General features: G+C 36.5%; 1 protein-coding gene and 1 long non-coding RNA gene across 14 annotated transcripts in view; one reads left to right on the top strand and one right to left on the bottom strand.

Moving 5' to 3' along the window:
- Window positions 1-21,019, top strand: part of LOC113050580 (nuclear factor 1 X-type-like) — a 158,984-nt gene that overhangs the window by 91,334 nt on the left and 46,631 nt on the right. The gene's annotated exons all lie outside the window — the stretch shown is intronic.
- Window positions 5,016-13,561, bottom strand: LOC113050643 (uncharacterized). Of its 2 annotated transcripts, XR_003276796.1 has the most exons (4): window positions 13,053-13,561; window positions 12,837-12,936; window positions 10,373-10,458; window positions 5,016-5,657 (listed from the first exon to the last, which is right to left on the bottom strand). It is a non-coding gene; the product is annotated as an uncharacterized LOC113050643 (long non-coding RNA). The 2 variants fall into 2 exon arrangements; XR_003276795.1 differs by lacking the exon at window positions 10,373-10,458.

Here is a 21,019-nt window from a genome sequence, read left to right as displayed (position 1 = left end):
ATGTCCAGAAAGGTAACATCATCAAAGTAGTCCATGTGACATCACTGCGGAGTCGTGAACGCAGATTGACAACAGACCCGGAAGAGAAGACAATGCTGAATAAGTCGTAATTTTTGTTATTTTTGGACCAAAATGTATTTTTGATGCTTAAACAAATTCTAACTGACCCTCTGATGTCACATGGACTACTTGATGATGTTTTTCTTACCCTTCTGGACATGGACAGTAAACCGTACACACAGCTTCAATGGAGGGACTGAGAGCTCTCGGACTAAATCTAAAATATCATAAACTGTGAGTTATTCATGACATAATTTTAATATTTGGGTGAACTAACCCTTTAAGGTTTTGTGTTTCCTCTTAAGTGGATGTCATTCTACAGTTTTAATGTGAATGCTGTGATTTTTGGGATGATGTATGACTGTATAATCGCTGCTATGGGGTTCACAGTAGTTTCTCTGGACGCTTGCGTTCCTCATCAGCAGATAAGAGTGCATATAAGTCAAGTATACAGCAGAAACACATTGTTCATATCTGTCTTTTCCTGTGTGTGTCTTTGATATGTGTTTACATGTGTTTGGTGCGCTCCGGATCAGGATGGGAGAGAGTGTAAATTAGGAAACCACATTCATACTATTGCTGTGTCTCAGCTTTACACAGTGTAGACAAGATAAACCTCAACATGTCCAGCTTCCCCTGGATCTGTTCCGGGTGACTGTCAGGATTACAGTGAGTGTGTGTAGACGTGAGATTTGTTGGCTCCAGCATGAAGGTTTGTTGAGCTCCTTGTATGTCCAGACTCATGATTTCTTGTGCTTGCTCACATATGTCTGGGATTTATTGTGTTTATGTGTGTAAATATGAGAATGCCAGACGTGTTTATAAGGAAGAGGAAAAGCAGGGTCATATGACAGGAGCTAAAGACGTGGAAGGAAAGGTTTAGTTTTTTTTTTCCTGAGCGATCACATTTTTTCATTATTTTGAAGTTGCATTAGTTTTTAAAGGTGTGGTTACAATTATTTGTAAAAAAATATATATTTCATAAAAATAATTATTACTATTATTTTATTCATGCATTTTACAAATATTTGTAAAAACGTCTTTACCACTTCTTATATGTATATATATATCTCACAAGGCATTATTATTTTTAATTATTATAACCTTTTATTTGAGATAACTGATTATACAAGTATTTGAATATATTAGACTTTGTATAAGTATAATACATGTTATTTAGACATTATAATGACTATTAATATTAACAAACATATACGTAATTTTTTTTGCAAAATAGTTGTTTTACACAAGTCAGGTTGTCATAAAATGTATTATTGTGATTGCATATGATAATATTGTATGATCTATATCACTTCTATGAAATATCTGAATGGCAGTACTCAGTGTGTCCCAGCTGACTCATGTGCGGTCAGCTGCTCACAGATGTTGCCTCATCCTGCGGTCTCTGACTGGTGGACGCCGGGGTTTGAAGTGGTTGGTGTGAAGTGTGTCGGGGTCAGAGGTTAAAACAATCTGCCCCCCTCCCTTTGTCCTGTTCTACCCCCATCTCTGCTTTTCTCTTTCACCCTCTCCTCAACACTAGATCACTTCCAGACCCTTTCACCTGACCCGAGGGGAACTAGCTCTGATGAAAACAGCTTTTACAAGCTTTTATTGTGAAACCTCAAATGGCTGTAGTGTGTTTGAAAACAAGTCTCTATCTGATTCTGATACTCTAATGAGCATAAAATTAGACGGCATGCAAATATTTGGTGAAATAGTATCTACTTCACTATTCTAGTCTGCTTCACGTCATTGACACCTTAAAATACTGCCTACGTTTGCAGGTCGCTTGGTTTTTGGAACATAGCTGTGTTCATTTGTCAGAGGAATTCGTCCAAATTAAATCAAATTGCAACATGTTTCTGTTTGTAAAGGATTGCTGAAGCTACCTCATCAGATTGATTATTTATTTATTTATTTTATGGAGCATATTTATGTTTGAATTTATTTTTTATTTTTTATTTATTTATTTATTATGGATTTATATAATATTTAAATGCTTGTTTTATGGTATTAAATTTTTTTAATTATTTATTTTTGACTTTTTTGGATTTATTTTATATTTTTTCATGGAATTTCACTTAAATAGAATCATATGTTATTATATATTATTTAAAAAAGTATTGTTTGGAATTTATTTATTTATTGTCTATTTATATAATATAATTATATATTATAATATATATTTTAAAATATTACTTTTTTCTACCTTTTAAATGACTAATTAATTTTCATATTTATTGTTGGAATTCGTTATTTTTTTATTCATTTTGGGATTTATTTATTATTATAATTATTTATTTATTATAGTATGACATTTCTTATTCAAAATGTGATTTTTTTTCTTTTCTTTTCTTTATTTACTTAATATTTTTATGGAATTTAGTGATTTTAATTTTATGTCTGGATTTATTTATTTATTGCAACACACTTATTGCAACACTTACCTGATTAAAGTTATAAGGCCTTAGGCTCATTTTTGAGTTTGCATGGCATGTGTTTATGCTTTAAAATTGTTCAACATGTGCAGTCATTGTACTTCTCAAACAGCAGAAAGCTTTGCTGCAAGCTACACTGCGAATGTGTGTGTATGTGTATAGGACAGTATGAGTTCATGTAAGCCTCTCAGCACTCGCCATGTGAGGGAAAAGCCTTGTAATTCTTATGAAAGCACTTCCAGTTTCGAAGCCCCTCAGATTGATAAACTACAGATGGAAGGAAAGACAAAAGACTCCAATTAGGATTTTTTCACATACAAGCAGATTCCCACCACACGCAAACACGATCACACTTCAAGACGTACTGAATCATTTTCACACTCTTCACACTGCCATCCAGATCTCTTCATCCTCTGATGGTTTCTTCACTTTAACACACACTCATCACTGGACTTAAGGTGTATAGTGCATACAGACCCTGACTTATTATCTGTTTTTTCCTTTTTTTTCTCATTTCATGTGCTGTGGCTTCACTCAATGCATCTCAACCACAGGTAAGAAAACAACTTGTTTTCTACTACTGCATTTATAAATGCCTTTATTAACATATCCATGCTTGAATCCCTATTATCATCAAATTAGAGCTGCACTCCTAGCCCTGTTGGGCCTCGTTCTCATTCTTTGAACACGTTTAATTTTTAAAAATAAAAAATAAATCCCTGTACACAAAAGTACCCTGTACACAACACTTTCTCTAATTTTTCATATTTCTGAAAAGTTTTCTCTTTTTTTTAATTGAACTTTACAGCTTTGTTTCAAAACTTGTTGAGCTGATTCATGCCTACATAGGCAACTGACTTCTAAGGGCAGGATTGTAACTAAAACAGAACTTCATAAGTGACTGATTTGGAAGACTCTGCATGGGAACTGTGACTAGAACTGGGTATTGAGTTCAATACTTTTTAGGCACAAATCGAATTGCATTGAGTATCGATTTTTTCTTTTTTTTCTCGATACAAAATTTCGATACCTAAGCGGTTAATCTCGTCAACATCAGTGAGCCAATAAGCACGCAGCATGGTTGATGTGCCTAAATCATGTGCTGGTGATTGGCTCTAGTGAGGCATCCAGAAAAAAAGTTTACGCCGGTTCTGCCCCAAGACGTGGTTCACACTTAAGGATGTAGTGTGTAAGCGATGTAAGGCTACATTTACACTAGTGCGTTTTCGTTTTTAAACAACGTTTTATGGAAAGGATCCATACTAGCATTTCTACTGCGGTTCAGCAAAGATCTCGGTCCACACTACGAAAACACGTTACATGACTAGTCATGCACACTGTAGCATCATAATTTATAGGATTTATACTGTGCTTTTACTAAAAACTTATTTTTTAGTTATAAACACGTAATATGAGTGACATGAGCAGTGAATGAGTCAGAACAGAGATAGAAGAAGAGAAAACATGTAGACGGCGCTGGAAGCAGCTAATGCTCATCAGTAAATCAGTCGAATTTTTCAGTTCTTGCTTTGACTGGGAATCAAACCCACAACCTTGACGTTGATATCGCTATGCTCTACTCTTTGAGCTCCAGAAAATCTAGTGAAAATGTTGAAGATGTTGTTTTCTTTAGACCAACATGCACCAGTCCCGATCAGAGGAGGAGCGTGGATCAGAGCAAACGAGGTCAGTTTGGATTCATCATGTTGACTTTAAAGAGGCTTAGCATCTTGAAGCCCATGCCCCACTTGAAGACCCTGTGTGTTACTGATAAACAGGACAGGATCAGCTAGGTACTACTTGAAAAGGGAGTACATGCTATTCGCTGCTTAGCCTCTTTCTGCCATTTGCATCAGTCTCCATAGAAACCGGTCCCTGCTAACACCGTGTTCTGGTCGGATGCCAACACAAACTCGAGAGGGCCAAATACACAACATAGCAATGTGGATTCGTGGCACCACATAACAATGACTTCACACAAATGATTTCCCATCATGCTTCACACACGGCTGATGTGTTCAGCAAGAACCTGAAGCACTGTTGGAGCTTTGCAAGCTAATGTCCTTTTTTATATCAATCATGCATGTGTGAAATGCATGGTATAGACAGGTTTTCTTGTCTTATAGATTCTTGAATTATGAAAATCGCTTTCAGTAGCTATGCTACTAAATTTACGCAAAATTTATTTAAATATGGCTATCTCTGTAAAGCTATGATCAGCTGTTCCTCCATCTTGGCTGAGCTTTCAATGTTGTTACAGAAAGAGTGAAGGTGATTGGTTGGTTCTTGTCACATGATCTGTGTGCTTTTACAGTATTCTGAAAAAGCTGAGCTGTTTCTCGCTGCGGTTCAGACTCGCCTTGAAAAAAACTAGTGTCGCTCTTTATTTGCGTGTACTTGCCGCGCGTCTACAGTTGAAATAACGAAGTGTGCAAAAGATTTGAAATGTGAACGGCCCCTTAAACTGAATTTGAACATAGAAACGTATAGTTTACAGTTAATTGTGGTGACAGGATTGAAGAAATGTCAAACCTCACAGGAAATGAATGTTCAAAGAGGGTCATATTTTTCTACAATTTCTTATGAATTTACCATCTCATGCAAATTATTACCATTTCTAATGAGACAGGCTTGAAGTGTCGGTGCCGTATCCATTGCCCAACCTGCAGAAACGATGCATTTGCAGATGTTTTTGTAAAGTGATCTTCATCCTCGTCCTCCTCTTCCTATTCGACAATGGAACTTTGGAGGTTTTTCAGTCTTAAACTCCATTCCAGATGGTTTCTGTTAAGGCTTTTTTCACCCCATTATTTTATACACCAGAGTTCACAGTGTCTAAAGACAAGATGTGTGTGTGTGTGTGTCTGTGTGTGTAGGGTGACAGGAAATGAAGAAAGTGATATAGAAGGGTGAAAAAAAATGTATTAAAGCAATTATTCCATCAACAAGAAGCAGCACATTGCTCTTCTGGGCCCTTTTTCGGTTGGGTTTCCTGTTTCTTTTTTAATAAATAAGGACATATAATGTAATATTGATTTAAATCCCATCTGTCAGAGTGACTTCATCCACCCCCACTCCCTCTGCTCTTTCTTGGAAAGGAACCATGGACTCGGGCTGCCAGGAATAATTGCTTGTTTGCTGCTATTTGGTTAAAATCTGTCACAGAAAGAAAGAGAGAGAGAGAGAGAGCGAGGAAAGGAGAGAAATGAAAAGTGAATGCTTGCATTTCCAGGCCTCACAAAACGTAGCTGTTAGCTTAGCGTTCTCATTGACGCTCATGTGGCTGTAGTTGTCATCGTTTTGGTTTCTCATGAATAGTTTCAGTCTTGTCAGGTTTAAAAACGCAAATGTTCGATTTAAACATGATAAACGTTTGTGACTGTTAGCACTGAGAAGTGGAAGGACGTATGTTTGCGCACGTCTGTCTCTGTGTGTGTTTGTGCATGAGCTTCAACTCTCAGTCTGTCTGCAGGGTAGAGGCTGGATCGCGGCCCAGTTTGGCCGGAGCCCTGTGCGCTGTGCCAGGCTAGTGTTCACAGTGTCTCCATGCTCCCCTCCCCAAAGAATCGTAAACAATAAACCCTCTGTTACTTTTAACCCCCTCACGTGTCTGCCTCTCTTGCTTGCTCTCCACGTCCTGTCTGTCTTTCTCATACCCCCCCTCCTCCTTTCATTCTCACTCGTTTCGGCTGCTTGGGTTTGATCCTTTCACCTCTTCGGCGAACGCACATGGCACTTTCAATGAATAGGGTTCACTTTGGAGTCTAATTATTTTTTTGTAAAGTGTTTTTTGTTGTTGAGAACTAAGCATGAGAGATTTTAAATGTGTCCCACGTCAGAGGTGATAAAAAAAACCTAAATATATATAAAAATATTATAAAATTATAAAAATATAAAGTGTTCCTGTAGCTCAATTGGTAGAGCATTGCGTTATCAAGCGCAAGGTTGGGGGTTCGATTCCCCGGGAACACATGATAGGTAAAAATTTATAGCCTTAATGCACTGTAAGTCGCTTTGGATAAAAGCGTCTGCTAAATGCATAAATGCATAAAAAAATGCATAAATATATAGTAATGTATTTAATTAATTGTTTATATTAAAATATTATGTAAATGTTGTATTATTTTTATTGTATTTATACATTTATCTATATGATTTTTACTTTTTGTAATATTTCATTCAATTTGTTGAATTTATTTGTAACATTTTTATAAAATGTAAATAAAATGCTTTATAATTTAAATATAATTTTGTAACATTTTAATATCATATATATTTTTTTACACAAAATGCAATATTTTTAGTTATTAGGTCATGCTTTTTCCCTTTTTTCCCAAACCGCGACTCCCTTTTTTGCAGTATGCGATATATCCGCTCAACTAATCACAGCGCACAATTCCACGCACTATAAACAGTAACAACCAATCACAGCGCACCATTCCATGTACTCTAGACAATCATTAAATGAATCGCATTCGATTATGAACGTGATATTGCGTAGCTTGTTAGTGGTAGTGTTTTTATTAATGCCATTTACAGTATGTTTTTTGTTAATACAGCACATAGCACTAAATGAATGTAACATGGCAAAAATGAATGCACTTTTGGAAGTTGAATGTAAGGGAAATGTAATTTTGGAATTTCTGTAGTCTAATGTGATGTTGTTCATTTGTTCGTGATGAAATTTTATTTTATTGCTGTAATTTATTGCGTTAACAAGGTGACCCGTTTAATTAATTTTGGGAGCGATGACTGATGAATGCATTTTTAGTCCAGTGCCTGTATATAGATTAGTATTGACTAAGTTCAGAGGCTGGCATATGTAGATCAACTTACTATGTTGTATATTTTCATCAGTTTTAATATGAAAAGTAACTTTCATATGGATTTATTGCATTTAAAAAAAAATGGATTTATTGCATTTTGGGAAAATATTTATTACATTTTATAATCTTTGAAAATCAAAACCTGGATTTTAAATTTTTATGTTATTATAACCTAAAGATGCTATGTGAAAACAGAAACAGAAAATAGTGTTTTTTTATCTTGCCACTTTCTTGGTAAAGATAATTTTTGTAAAATGTGTTTTCATAGATATGGAATTTTCATGTTTATTTTTGGAAAATACCAAAAGCACGAGTTTTAAATTGCGTTTAAACGTACATTTTATACATTTTACCTGTACATTTTTGTATATTTTGTGAACTTAATATGAGATTAATCAATGTCCTTAGATTGATGTCAATGTTTTTTTAATTTTATTATTTTATTGTATTTAATTTTTTCAGGAAAAGATATGATTTTAAATTGTTTCTGAATTTTCTATGCTAAGAGGTGCTCGATGTTTGAAAACAGCCGTGGCGTGTCAGTGGTGCAACTCCACTTTAGGACAGCAGTATATTTTATTATGCTGCTGAGATTAATTCTTTGTTTATTTCCTCAATGTATTTGGTTTATCTGTAATTGAAACAATGGCTGGATAGTAATGCTTTTAATAAAAGCCATGCAGTGTTTCGGCCGTGGCCCAGTACTAACCTCTCAGATTGCGAGTTTAATGTGGCAATCATGTTCCTCATCACAGGGCTGTTATGCCCAATCCCTCCACACGCACACACATTACAGCCCACGACTGTAAACAGATGTTGCTCTAATCATTCTCTAATGAGACCGGTCACTCATTCGCCCATCTGTAAGTTTCTGCCTCGACACTGAATAGACTAGAATGAATGTAAAATTAGGCGTAACAGAAAAATCTGTAAAACGTGTCCTGCTGTCTCTATGATAAGGTAGACAGAGATTGAAAAAAGAGACATTTCTGTTTTTGAATAAATAACTAGGAATTTACATCACGTGATACTTTTGCCATTATATATACTGTATAGGAATCTTATCCACAATAGACAGATTTTGCAATAAAGGTGTTCAAATAAAAGCGACTTGCTTTGGTGTTCTGAGTGGTTGCTAGGTTCACACCAAGAACGATAATTAAATTAGCATCTACACCAAAGCACGATAGCATTTGCTTTATTATATTATTGCAGTTTTGTTGTCACTTTTTTCCAGTTCTATCATATTCATACTGTGATAGGGGTTTTGGTCATACCACCAAACCCTTAGTAGAAATCAGATTTAAGTGATGGCAAAATGGTAAATTACATTAGTGCGGTTGCATAAAGAGTTCTAGGCAATTAGATGAAAGAGTGTTTGTAGCTTTCAGGGCCAGAAATGAGTTATTTGGAACTGAACATTCAGTTGTGCGTTTTACGTTACGTTTCAATTAAACACCATATGGTGGAATTTAGTGGCGATGTTCCATAACAAGCACGAAACCATTATAGATACATAAACATTCATCGGTTATTATTAAATAACGTCTTTGTTGTGGCATGTTTTTCTTGTCAGTCCCCGAGGGAAATTTCCCCACTCTCTCCAGGCACACAACGCCCCCTGGTGGCCTGGATGAGAATTCATCACTGCTCCAAGCATGTTAGTCAGGGTATATACAGTATATGTCATGTTTTATTTTCCTGTTTGACAGAGGCTATATACACAGGAATGTGAGCTGCATTTACGCAGAATGGCAGCAAATGTGTGTTTTCTGAGCTGATTGAGACCACAGTTTGAATTACTCGTGGTTAAAGACGAGGGAAGCCCAAAACAATGTGACAAAGAAGAGCGAGAATGAGAAAGAGAGAGCGGGAAAGAGAACAAGGTCATTTAGTGTGTTCTCCAAAGAATGACTTCACCTAAGCCATTAAGAGTGAATGAAAAGCAGACGTCCTGCTTTGCGCTGGTCAACTTGTGATGCCAGAGAGAAAAGGAAAGTTGATGGAGAGGGAGATTTTAGGAGAAAGACAGATAAGAGACACCAGGAAATGAAGACGGGTCGAATCACGATGTTGAAGAAGCAGTAGATGAGGAGCCTATGAGTGGGAATGGGAATCGTGAGAAGTTTAACATTACTGGTTTGGACTCCGGTTGTTTAAACAACTCTTTCCATGCTCTTTGGACTTAGCCATTAAGCTGTAACACAGCATCAGTGCAGTGTTTTGTGATGTCAAATCTAATCCTGACTACAGCAAAAACAGAGTTTGCAGATAATTAAACCATAATATTTGAAAGACTGGCCTGTCCAAATACAGAAAACTTGAATGGTTCAGGACAGATGTGGCAGAAGAGTCTGACAGGAATGGCTCCATACACATGCTGTGATGTTCAGCTCTTTTTCTACTCCAGATAACATGAAAAGAGCAGGAGGAGTGTTGTGTACATCAATAGAAACAGACTGTCCTTGTGTTTATCATGCTTAAACCCCTCTTTCTCTGTCTCTTCTCAAAGAAAATACGTGGTTCTTTTGAGATCTCCCATGTGGGAGTTGATCAGGGTTAACAGCAGCGGGACCAAAAGGAATGAATGACAGTTTTCGCAAGCAGCGAGAAGATGCATACAGACAAGCAATCATCCTCTCTTTGGACGAGGAAACACATTCAACCTGAGTGGTTTAGCGTTCTAAAAATTCTTAGAATTCTCTTTACTCAAAATCAAACTGACAGTGACGAATTAATTGGAATACTGAATTATGATTGGTCTGTTTTTGAGGCCTTGGTTGTTGCTGTTGTTGAATGTGCTCAGTTTTCCCAGAATTAGTGAGTGCTGAGCTAATGTTTATCATGCGTATGAAAATGAGACAAAAGGTGTGTTTATATGCAGAGAGGTCAGCATGAAGCGGTAAGAAAGGTCCCGGATTGTGCGCAGTGTCTCACACTCGTGGTGTCCTGTGCCTGTGTGGCCCGGCGCTCGGCTGTGGAGGGAAGCAGGAAATGTATGAACCATGAAGGCATGTGTTTATGCTGGATTGAGCTGATACTCACCAGCCAGAGGGAAAACACACACCACGGGCCTGTTCTCTCTCCGTCTCTGCATCTACAAAGCGTTCTACTTGTGTTCTTTCTTTTTTCTTTACAAAAGAGAAACCACTGTTATTATCTCTCGTTCCAGAGACCAGACCAGTCATCAAAACATTGAATTGATTGAATTATGTAGTAGGCAAAACATGTTACGCAAAGGGAAACGCTTCTATTTGAGCTTTTTTGGTTGTCTGATTCTATTATATTTATCAAAGTTTTTATAGTTCAATATTTCCAAGGTTTTGACTTCTAGTGTGCTGATGATTATTCCAGGCTTGGTTAAACCACTGGTTTTGGCCTTGAGTATTAGTGATAAAAGCTGTTTGTCTCTCCATTAATAACCAACGAGAACTAAAGATGCTGGCACACATCAGCTTCTAGTGGCACCATGTTTGGTTTCTCTCTGATGCCAAGTCATGTTCAACCATTCTCAGCACATTTCTGCAGTTTGTTTCTTGTCATCAGCTGCAGTAATCATCCACACACACTGCATGTCTGTAAGCTTCTTTCCTGACAGCAGCCTCCCCTAATGCATCCTGGGAAAGCAGGGGGTATGAGAGGGAGGGAAAGGGTGAAGCTGCTAAAGTAGCTGAACAGACTTAAATGCAGAATTGCAATTCAAATATGAATATAAGGAACTTCTGTAAAATTAAAATGAACTGCAGAAAACCGTTGGGTTGGCAAAGTGAATTTAAAAAAAACTCTTGAAGGTTAAAGGCTAGATAGAATGTGGTTATAGGCAATGCATTGCTGAGACCAACTGAAGCTGTGATCATCTGCATGTCATTTCTGCACATGCTGTTGTACCGAGGCTTTGGTGCAGTAAATGTCAGCAAGGGGAAACAAATTAAACTTCTTAATGAGATTTATTTTGTTATACAGGGCTGTTTCTGCGTGTCCTACAGTGATGGTACATCAGAGTAAGACTTATATCTGAAGGGATTTGTACTTTTCTGATTGACAGATTCAGGGACTGATGTTAGTTCGGCTGATTGATCCACTTTCCCATGGTTCTTTCAAGCAGCAGCTTTATTTGGCGGATTTTTTGGTGATTAGCACTAGCTTTAGCCCAGATTAATATTGTTGTTGCAACATGTAAGTATATAAATAGGGGCATGTGAGGCAGTTGACTTTATCTCTGTAACAATATGGAGTGTCAAATGTCCAGTGATGCAAATACTTTTCTCTACTGGTTTGGTAGGTTGGTTTCAACCACCTAGTTTAAAACGGTCTTAAATTATACTTATATTTTTTCATTTGTAGATTTTACTTGGGATAAGAGTATTTTGCTGGTTGGGGCAAGTTGTCATGTGTTGAAAATGTATTTTAGCCAAAATATTGTATGTGACCTTTACCACTTGCTGCTGCTGTAGTGAAATTTGTTTTATTATTGTTTTAATATTTAAGCTTGAAAACCTATTACATTTTATTCAATGGAAGGCCATTTCTGCCAAAAATTAAATAAAAAAAATAAAATAAGTCACAATTATGGGATGCATCATAATTTTGAGATTGTAATTTAAAATCCAGATAAAAAAGTCATAATTGTGTTAAAAAGTAAAAATGATAACACAATCATACATATGAGATAAAAGGTTGAAACTGAGATTATGACATTAAAATTCAAAATTACGATAGTGCTAATTATGAAATAAATTTATCTGAAAGTGAGTTAGTCAATGACAGTCAATGAAGTTAAAATTATGACACTACAACATAATTATGAGATTATTGAGATGTTTCAGAAAACTGAGAAGTCAATTGAAAAAGCTGAAATTATAACACCACAACAAAATCGTTAGATAAAGGTTTGAAATTGAGATAAGAATCATAATTATATGAAAATTTTAAATTGAGGTATATCAGTTGAAAAAGTTGGAATTGACACATCTCAATTTCAATCTTTTACCTCATAATTGTAGTAAGTCATAACTATGACATTCAAATAAAAATAAATCTTAATTTATACTTTTCAGCCTACATTAATAATGTCTTAAAATTATCTCTGCATATTATACTGAAGTAATATGTAAATATTGAATAAAAGGCATAGTTTGCCTTTAAGAGCTTTTGTTCTGGAATCACCTCTCACCTCTGTTGAAGCTCAGTAAATTCAACAGAAACAGTGTGATTAAGACTTGGGTTTCCTTCTGTGATATTTCAATTCCAGCATTGGTTTGGCCTTCACTGTGACTGGCGTTACCACCCCTGTCGTTGGCGTCTGTTCATATTTTAAGATTGATTTTCATTTAGAGAAATGAAAACTTGCAAACTCTGGGGTGAGCTGATTTTTGGTTTTGTTTCCCATAGTTTAGTCCGATGACCGCACTTCATGCAGCAAACCTCAGCAGAGCTTTTAAGCAAAGGACATTTTTACACAGTACAGATATATCATTAACTCACTAGACTCGTCCTCGGAGGCGCTTACCATTGATCTTTAATGTGGCCTGTGGGATCCCACCGTTCCTCCATTCGACGGGACATGAGGGGCTTGGGAATGCAGAGCCAATTGCTCACCAATTTAGCGACTGGAGAAATAAGCAAAAGCGAGCTGATCATGTGGAAAGCAACGCTATACGACGTCTCATATAACTCTAATTAAAGAGCCATTCAGGGCCCTGTTTTGCTGAAAGCATTTCCAGACCTGTATCTCATCCCCCTCTCCTCCATCCTTGTTATTTTTTTTCATTTGTTCGTCTTACGGTCCCTGTGGGGTAACAATCTGTGAGGTATTTCCTGCAGTAAGTCTTTCCTGCGTGGCTCTCGCACTCTGCCCAGGGAGCCGTGAACCAAAGCAGGCGCCCAGACTGACAGCAACAGGCCAGCAGAGAGAGAAACCCAAGCTTCGTCTTGGAAACACGTCCATGCTACACCTCCCTGAGTCACATCCAAGATCAGCTTGTCCTCTTTTCTGTGCTGCCTTCGGTCACAGACAAGAGTGCCCCAAAAACGGGCAATGCGATGCTTTTTACAGAATTCCACAAGAACGTACTGGAGTAAGTCTCAAGAAAACATAGTCTTGATCATATTTTATGTATTTACTGTGACAAAAATATTGTTTTATTTTTTAATTCATGAGTATCTTTTAATGAGTATACTTTTCATGTGACAGAGTTAAATATTTATAAAAAAAAGTTTTTTCTTATTTAACGACATACAGGTCCTTCTCAAAAAATTAGCATATTGTGATAAAAGTTCATTATTTTCCATAATGTAATGATAAAAATTAAAATTTCATATATTTTAGATTCATTGCACACCAACTGAAATATTTCAGGTCTTTTATTGTTTTAATACTGATGATTTTGGCATACAGCTCATGAAAACCCAAAATTCCTATCTAAAAAAATTTGCATATCATGAAAAGGTTCTCTAAACGAGCTATTAACCTAATCAATCTGAATCAGCTAATTAACTCTAAACACCTGCAAAAGATTCCTGAGGCTTTTAAAAACTCCCAGCCTGGTTCATTACTCAAAACCGCAATCATGGGTAAGACTGCCGACCTGACTGCTGTCCAGAAGGCCATCATTGACACCCTCAAGCGAGAGGGTAAGACACAGAAAGAAATTTCTGAACGAATAGGCTGTTCCCAGAGTGCTGTATCAAGGCACCTCAGTGGGGAAGTCTGTGGGAAGGAAAAAGTGTGGCAAAAAACGCTGCACAACGAGAAGAGGTGACCGGACCCTGAGGAAGATTGTGGAGAAGGACCGATTCCAGACCTTGGGGGACCTGCGGAAGCAGTGGACTGAGTCTGGAGTAGAAACATCCAGAGCCACCGTGCACAGGCGTGTGCAGGAAATGGGCTACAGAGAAGCAGCACTGGACTGTTGCTCAGTGGTCCAAAGTACTTTTTTCGGATGAAAGCAAATTTTGCATGTCATTCGGAAATCAAGGTGCCAGAGTCTGGAGGAAGACTGGGGAGAAGGAAATGCCAAAATGCCTGAAGTCCAGTGTCAGGTACCCACAGTCAGTGATGGTCTGGGGTGCCATGTCAGCTGCTAGTGTTGGTCCACTGTGTTTAATCAAGGGCAGGGTCAATGCAGCTAGCTATCAGGAGATTTGGGAGCACTTCATGCTTCCATCTGCTGAAAAGCTTTATGGAGATGAAGATTTTGTTTTTCAGCACGACCTGGCACCTGCTCACAGTGCCAAAACCACTGGTAAATGGTTTACGGTCCATGGTATTACTGTGTTCAGTTGGCAGCCAACTCTCCTGACCTGAACCCCATAGAGAATCTGTGGGATATTGTGAAGAGAAAGTTGAGAGACGCAAGACCCAACACTCTGGATGAGCTTAAGGCCGCTATCGAAGCATCCTGGGCCTCCATAACACCTCAGCAGTGCCACAGGCTGATTGCCTCCATGCCACGCCGCATTGAAGCAGTCATTTCTGCAAAAGGATTCCCGACCAAGTATTGAGTGCATAACTGAACATAATTATTTGAAGGTTGACTTTTTTTGTTTTAAAAACGCTTTTCTTTTATTGGTCGGATGAAATATGAAAATTTTTTGAGATAGGAATTTTGGGTTTTCATGAGCTGTATGCCAAAATCATCAAAATTAAAACAATAAAAGACCAGAAATATTTCAGTTGGTGTGCAATGAATCTAAAATAAATGAAAGTTTAATTTTTATCATTACGTTATGGAAAATAATGAACTTTTATCACAATTTGCTAATTTTATGAGAAGGACCTGTATTTTACTTTTAATTACATTATCAATAAAATGTGAAATATAATACTATTTAAAACAATTCATAATATTCAAATATGAATTCCTACTTTTTATTACATTAGGAAACTGTATTTTTAATTTCAATTAGCATAATTGTAAAAAAATACAATTAGCATAAATGTACAATTTTAAAAAAATGTATGTACAAATTATAATATTAAAATCTTAATACCTTAATTAATATAATAATTTTAATACTACTAAACATAATATAATTTTAACATTCTTGAATATTCCTTAACATGCAGTATTTTTACTGTTTAGTTTGAAATCCAATGCTACCATGATGTATAAATACTTTGCTATAATTTTGGGTTATTTAAGAATAATTGGGCCATTTTCCTCATCTTAACTGCAAAAATTCTCATAATTTACCTGAATTCATCATTTATTTATTTATTTATGTTCATTTGCTTGCTTGCTTGCATTACAGTAATAAGAAATGAGGATGAAAATGTGCTTATGTCATGAAAATGAAATGTTTTATGGTACAACAACTCTTCTTTTCAAATGATAAAAAAACTAAATATAGAAATAAATACATTTTCACTCAAGTTTCTAGTAAAATTCACAGTTAAATAGTAGAAACAAGTAGAACAACTGAAATGGTATTTTCTTGTAAAACATACTCCAGTTTTATTTATAAAAAAAAAAAAAAAATTACAGTGTAGATTGTTCTTGACAGATTTTCTCCACTCACTGAGAGTCAGACAGAGATATTGTGTAGTCCTAGCTGATTCTCCCAACTGCCTCCGTTCTCTGACCTGAATGAGACGTTCTGCGTTTGAGTTGCTGTCAGACACCTTGTGTTGAAGCGGCAGACAGATCTATTGTAGCTGCTGTTGTATGGGCGTAATGAAGCTTTTCACTGCATTCTCAATGCAGACGCTCGTCTTTCTCAAAGCTCAGCTTTGCCCAGTCGTTCTTTAGAAACAAAGTGTTCACTGCGCTATTGACTCAAAGCTTCCAGTGTGCTTTTCTGAAAGCTAATTTAACTCCAGCAGGGCAGACCTGCATCCGGCATCTCTGCACTCATCTGATAGCAGCCCCAGGTCTGATACTGTACATCAGTCATGTGCCAGCGCAATCTTCATTGATTTGCCTTCATACCTGCTTGAAATCTGATGGCATTTAAACTCTATGGCTGTAAAAAAACAAAACAATAAAAAAAATAGGGCCCTGTCATACATTCTTAACATGCTTTCCTGCATTACTGTGGTGAAAGTACTGAAAGAGCCGGTAGTGTTTCGTTTCAGATGTCTGTGCTGTGAAACCGGCTGTGATGTTATTCAGATAGCTAGATATAAATGTTGACAGTTTAACTAGCTTTTCTTCAAACTGTTGCTGTGTTAAGGACAGTAGTCAAGCAGAAAGAGAAGAATAATCAAATTGCGTTCACACATTTAAGGAAATTTTCTTTTGCTGTTTCTTTTTCAAAGTTTCTATTGAACATTCGTTTTTTCAAACCTTCGTTCTTTCGGTCTTTATTTTATTTTAAACTGAGTAATTTTGAAAGGAAAACACTTGATTTTATCTAAACTTTTTAAATGTTGTTTTGTTCTTTCAAACTTTACATTTTTTACCGTTTTTGTTTTCTATCAAACTTTTTCATACTCTGTTAAAAAGTATTTTAAACTTTTTTTCAAATGTTTTCATTTTAATCTATCAGTTTTTAAATGTTTTTTTTTATTCAATTCTTCTGTTTTCTTCTATTCATATAAAATTTTCTTTTGAACGTTTTCTATTTACACTTTAAGAATTGTCAAACTTTCTTTTTCAAACTTTGTTCAAACTAACGTTCAAATGTTGTTCAAACTTTTTCAAACTTCTAAAGTTTTTCTTTTACGATTTTGAGCGTTCTTTCCTCCTGTATCACTGATCATTTCAAACTTTTTTTGAATGTCTTTCTATTTTCGTTTTTCTTTTTTTGTTCAAACTCTTTACAACTTTTTCAAACTTCCTCTTCCTTTTATAAATTTCATGAAAGCATTCAAAAGGAAAAACCTTGTTTCTATCTTTCTTTCAAAAATTCACATTTTCTTTTTGGAATTTTCTTGAACATTCTTTCCTACAGTTAAACTTTACTGTACACTTTTCCTTTTCCTTACAGTTGGAGGAGCTTCACTGTAACATTGCCAAAGCTCTGTCAGGGTGATAGCAACAAAGAAATAATAAAGTGTTGGAGAAACTCAAGTGCACTAGATATTCTAGTCTTTCTCTCTACATCTTTTTTATGTGTAGATGTCCTGTTTATACAGTATGAGATGGGAAGTGTTTTTTTTTTTTCTCTTTCCATTCCCTGTTGTATTTCCTCACTGACAGCGGCCGATCCGGAGGTATAGCTGCGGTCAGCTGCCCACATCTGCAGTTTGGAAAATGGTGCAATTTAAGACAAGGGCAAAATATACAGGAGAGTCTTTTTTCATCTCGCGGCTCCCACAACGGAGAGCGAGAAGACGAGATGAGAGAAATGAGGGCTCAGGCAGACCTCTGCTGGATCTTCTTTCCATTTGAATGTGAGGCGTAATCCACCGTAAGTGAAATCACATGGTGAATTATCCCGTCCAGAAGGCAAGATGAGCTCTGAAGGAGACTTTAATGATGATGAAGCTCTCTTGTTCCCCTAATGAAGCCGCTGATTGGATACTTTCTTCATGTCAGCACACCAGACTGTGATCGTTTACCTCTTTGTGACATTTTAGACTACTTAACTCAATCACCGGCTCCAAAAAAATGTAATTCACAAAGGTCCAGCGTGTAGACACTAATGTCCTGTTTTCTCATTACTTGTTTAAAATCATCCAAGAGGCATATGGCGTGAATATGATCTTCATTTATTATTGGTTGGGCTTTTTCTATTTGTTTAGGCTGAGTGCCACCAGAAGGTGTGGCCTATAACAGGAAAATGGGCGTGGCTTCATATTCTAAATGGAAAATGTACACACAAATTAACACAAAATAAAGGCTTCAAATGTGAACATAGGCAGATTACCACAAAAAAAAAATGATGCCGAAATGCTTGCTGATAAGATAAGAATAACTGATAAGAATAACTCATGTGTGTGCTAGCGATAGGATCATGTCAGTCGTGTGGTCATTCTTGAAGTGAACTTTTGCCTGAATGGTGATTAGATTCACTGTTTCGGATCGCTGCATTTAATTTGATAATGCACATGAAGAATGAGGTTAACAATCATTAGCACGTGCAGCAGCGGCAACTGAATCAGTGTCTGTGAAAATCCTGATTGGTGAATTACTATAAATAATTCTACATAATAAAAAAAGACTTAAAAAAGATCAATATCGGTGATCATATTAGCAGATACTGCTTCCTGTGATCGACTATCGGTAATGGGCTCCAAAAATACCTTATCAACAACACAAGGATGAGTTTTTCTTCTTTCCTTCTAACTTCCTCCTGCTGAAGACTTGTCCGTGGGCTAAAAGTAGGTCATCACCAAACCTGTTGCGTTAGCTGAGCTCTTTCTCTGGACCCCCCTGCTCCTCCTCCTCCCTCTTCCTCCTCAGGGATTTTTTTTCATTTGCAATTACAGTAATATATAACATCAGGCATTGGGAGATTTAGAGCTTTACCTTACATAACCCAGTGGATTTAAGTTTAGGGCTTTGGGTTGCCTCCAGAACCCTAACACTGCCTGTGCTCAGAAACAAGCGCAGACATCCACAAGGCCGCCAGGCAGGACAGTAGTAAACACATTCATGACACTGGAAGCAGATCATGGGTTATAATTTCTTCACTGTACACACAGAGGGACTACATTTCTACTTGGCCTTTCTTGCCTTTTTGCTAGTACTTATTGTCTTTGAACAACTTATATATAACATAGACAACCATTTCAGATCGGTAGGATAAAAAAAAAAAATAATCCTGCATTTATTTGATCAAAAATAGTAAATATACTAGTATTGTGAAATACTTTTAATTTAAATTTAAAATTAATTTTAAATTAATTTTTTAATTTTAAATATCTGTTTTCCATTTGAATATATCTTAAAATATAACTTATCCCTGTGATGCAAAGCTGAATTTCCAGTCTTCAGTGTCATGATCCTTCAGAAATCATATCAATAAGCTGATCTGCTTAAGAAAGGTTTCTGATTATCAAAGCTGGATTTTTTTTTTTTTTTTTTTTTTTTGTGCAACATTAAAAATGTCTTTACTCTCACGTTTTAGCTATTGAAGGGATCCTTGCTTCAAGCAGTATTAATTATAAAACATTAACATATCTTTTTCAGACCACAAATTTCGACGTTTCCATTGATAAAATGAACACTTCTTGCCATTATTTGTCTGTTTCATAACATTCTCTGAAATTTCTGATCATTAACTTATTCCTTATCCTGAAATATGTGTACTGTATTATAGGTATGCAGTAAGTGTGTGTGTGTGCAGCAGGCAGCTCTTTTCTTCATTAGAGCTGATTTGATGTGACTTTAAGTGAGGTTGACTGACGACAGCCAGTTTGTGTTCCTGCGGCCCTCTGGTCCACCTGGCCAGAACCCACAGCCTGTAAATTTAATATAACGAAGCGTTCCAGTAAGCAGCGATGACATGTGACATGCGGCAATGAGTGAAAGAGAGCGATCTGACTGGTGCAGAGAGAGGATGGGATAGTTGGGTATTTCAGAGTGTTTAGATGAGAAGTACTCATCATGTCGTTTGATTCAGCTTGTACACTCAAGAACCGTTTTTAATTTCTTTCACATCTCAAGTGCTCAAGCTCTGGATGGTTTAAGATGTAAAGCTGCAGGGATTAGGTTTGAGGATGAAGAGGAGGAGATGTGAGCGTCAGGGGCTGTTGACCTGGTCAGAAAGACATCAGGGTGGTCAGCACAGAGCTTAGGAGGGAGTGATAGAGACAGATCGAGGTCTTCAGGAGGTCTTGCTTACATCAACTCAAGGCTCACGCAACCTGGAGATGAGTTTGAGTTCAGTTTAAGAGCAGAGCCTCACGCCAAAGCCACTGCGTTAATAATTAATGCATTATATACCATGAACTGACAATGAAAAAATATGTTTTGTAGTGTTTATATCAGTATATTTATATATACTGTTTATATTATCTAATATTTATATTTAACCATATTTAAATAGTTCAGCTCAATGTAAAGCCATTTCTTTCTTTATTTTGTATATTTATATTTGCATTTTGAATGCATATTTATGCATTTTATGTCCATGTTGCATATTAAAAACATTCTTTAAAAATATTAAACTCAACTAACTAAATCAACTAACATATAATGTCTCTTAAAGATCTGTTAGACTACACTGTAAATCAGTTATCCAGTGCAAGACATAATTGCTAGCTATCACTTTTTCTTTGCATTTTTTCCCTCCATTTCTTTCATTCTTCTCCTGCTTATGGTGATGTTCTGTGTTTGGTTTGATGTTTCATGCTTTGGTTTTTATATTAATAGATCTCTAGTATGTATGACCAATACACATAGTTGGGATAAAAAAAAGAGGCCCAAAGACAAATGAGGGTACTGGAAGAGAGCAGAGAGGGAGGAACAGGGTGGGAGCCAGAAGTGAATCATGAACGAAGTACATTTCCAACCTTTGCAGTCTGATTTTTCCAGTCCCTTATCACAGTGGTTTTCAGTGTGTGTACTGTATCTCCCATCTCTCTGCTATAAGCACATGTAAACTTTTCTCTTCATCATGCATTTCCTCTGTTTCTGTCTAAGCTTCATGAAAATACGCTCACTCAGTCACATAGTTGGATTTCTTGTTTTCTTTCTCTGCAGTTTGTTTTATCTGAGAGCATTTCAGCCAACTTTCCCATTTCCTGCGTTGTGGGCTGGAGTTTTATCATATATATATACACACATTCACTCTCAAACACAG

The sequence above is a fragment of the Carassius auratus genome, chromosome 3 (genome assembly GCF_003368295.1).
Source record: "Carassius auratus strain Wakin chromosome 3, ASM336829v1, whole genome shotgun sequence".
Lineage (NCBI taxonomy): Eukaryota > Metazoa > Chordata > Actinopteri > Cypriniformes > Cyprinidae > Carassius > Carassius auratus.
Note: the sequence above shows the minus strand (reverse complement) of the source record. Positions and strands in the feature narration are given on the sequence as shown.